The sequence below is a fragment of the Vombatus ursinus genome, unplaced genomic scaffold (assembly GCF_900497805.2).
Source record: "Vombatus ursinus unplaced genomic scaffold, bare-nosed wombat genome assembly UNPS02001287.1, whole genome shotgun sequence".
In the NCBI taxonomy this organism is placed as follows: domain Eukaryota; kingdom Metazoa; phylum Chordata; class Mammalia; order Diprotodontia; family Vombatidae; genus Vombatus; species Vombatus ursinus.
In genome coordinates, this window is record NW_020941065.1 from 8,097,031 (window position 1) to 8,099,047 (window position 2,017).

Consider the following 2,017-nt stretch of genomic DNA (forward strand, 5'->3'; position numbering starts at 1 on the left):
CTTCCTTCCTTCCTTCCTTCCTTCCTTCCTTCCTTCCTTCCTTCCTTTCTTCCTTCCTTCCTTCCTTCCTCCCTCCCTCCCTTCCTTTCACATAGTACCTTTGAGCCAAGCCTGGCCTTGCTGGTTTCTACATCTCCTCCCATTATGTCTTCACACAGCCTTTCCCTGCAGTGCCCTCCCTTCTCTTTTTTCCATTTGAGGATTCCTAGCTTACTTCTAAGCTCAGTTTAAATGTCATCTTCCACCCAAGGCCTTTCTGAAGCGATCCCTCCTCCCCCACCATCTCCTAGCAGCTATTGCTTCCCACCAAAAACAAAAAAATTTTTTTGTATTTATTTTGTGAATATTTTGTATAAACTTATCTCTGTAAAGTTGTTTCCCCTAACAGAATGTAAACTCTTTAAGGGCAGGCACATTCACATTCGTCTTTGTATTCCCCCAGTACCTAACCCAGTGCCTGGCACAGAGTATGTGACTAATAAGTACTTATTGCTTGATCAACCAATGGACCCAAATCCAGGAGGAGTTATGTAGACCAAATCTCAGAGTAGTGTAGGTAAAAGCTACAAGGGACTCGGATAGAACAAATTTCAGCAGCAGGGGTAGGTACCTAGTTGTTAAACACTTATCATCACACCCCTGATTAGTATCCAGGATTTGTCGTTGTTTAGTTGTATCTGACTCTCTGTGACCTCATTTGGGGTTTTCTTGTCAGAGATACTGGAGTGGTTTGCCATTTCTCTCTCCAGATAATTTTACAGATGAGGAAACTGAGGGAAACGGGTTAAGTTCAGGGTCACACAGCTAGTAAGTGTCTGAGGCTGAATTTGAATTCAGGTCTTCCTGACTCCAGGCCTGATGCTCTATCCTCAGAAGGGGTAAGCTTGGTCAGACAACTGGATCTCAACTGCCTCGCAGCCATTCCAATACCTGTTACTCTCATTTCATTCCTAGGTGAACTTTCCTGGGAAGATAGGTGGTCCAACACACTCCAGACCCTTTAAAGCTCAACAGGTCCTCCTCAGGCCAAAGAGAAGAAGAAAGGAGGGGAGAAGAGACCTGGGCCAGTCAAAGTCAAGGTCATTCCTTCTAGGCTCATTTCCAATCCCCCCCAAGGTGGTTCTACCATGGGGTGGGGGGGAGGGGATGTACTAGAAAGCCACCTTGTCTTAAGCTTTTGAATGACTCTGGTTCCCCAGCTTGATCCTTTTAAATGAGGCTTAGAGCAGTCCAAAATTTCCTTAGCCTATTCAAATATGATTGTCATTACAGTTTGACATTTAAAACCTATGATTGACCAAGCATTTTATCATTTACTTTAATTGGGATGGAGATGAGTAATCCAGTCAACCCCACCCTTACATTTGTTAACACACAGCCTGGCACATAATAAGCAATTAGTAAATGTTTTTTTTTTCATCTATTCATTCCTTCATTTCCCCAGGGGTGGGGAGGGGTGGTTCCATCCCCTCTCCCCAACCAGCTCCCCCACCTAGGGGAGCCTTGGCAACAGTCCCTAGTTCTGCATGCAGACAGACCTCTGGGATGAACTAACCTTCCAAGCCATTCTTCTTTCTTTCAGAAAAGACAGAAGCTGCTTCAGGTCTTAGATCTCCTGGTGGACCTGTGTGGAAATAACTGCCTTGTCCCTTTGCTCTCAGATCATTCCAGAGACTTTCTTCCACCAGAGTCCCCTGATCTCTCCTGTGTTTGTGAACAGAGATGAGCCCCATTCCCAGGCCAAGGCGGCCTCTTTCCCATCTGCTGGCATTCTTCTGAGAAGTCATCCCCTTTCTCAGTATTGCATATGGTGATGGATGATCCTGACTCACGGCTGGTTTCGTAAGAGTCAAGAGTGAGAGAGAAAGGCTGCCAAAAAAGGGAATGGGATCAGGGGGAGCTGTAAGGGAGCCCCACTATAGACAACATCAGAAATTCCATGGTCAGTGCTGGGCATTTTAAGTGGTATATTAATAAGCCAGAGAGTGAAGGGCTTCCAGATCATGCCGTAGGATAC

At 45.7% G+C, this 2,017-nt stretch overlaps 1 long non-coding RNA gene across 1 annotated transcript in view; it reads right to left on the reverse strand.

Moving 5' to 3' along the window:
* Positions 1–1,698, reverse strand: part of LOC114045581 — a 32,475-nt gene extending 30,777 nt beyond the window's left edge. The window contains exon 1 of the long non-coding RNA XR_003569399.1: positions 1,556–1,698. This is a non-coding gene — a long non-coding RNA (uncharacterized LOC114045581). The remainder of the gene's footprint in view (positions 1–1,555) is intronic.
* Between the last annotated feature and the right edge of the window lie 319 nt (positions 1,699–2,017).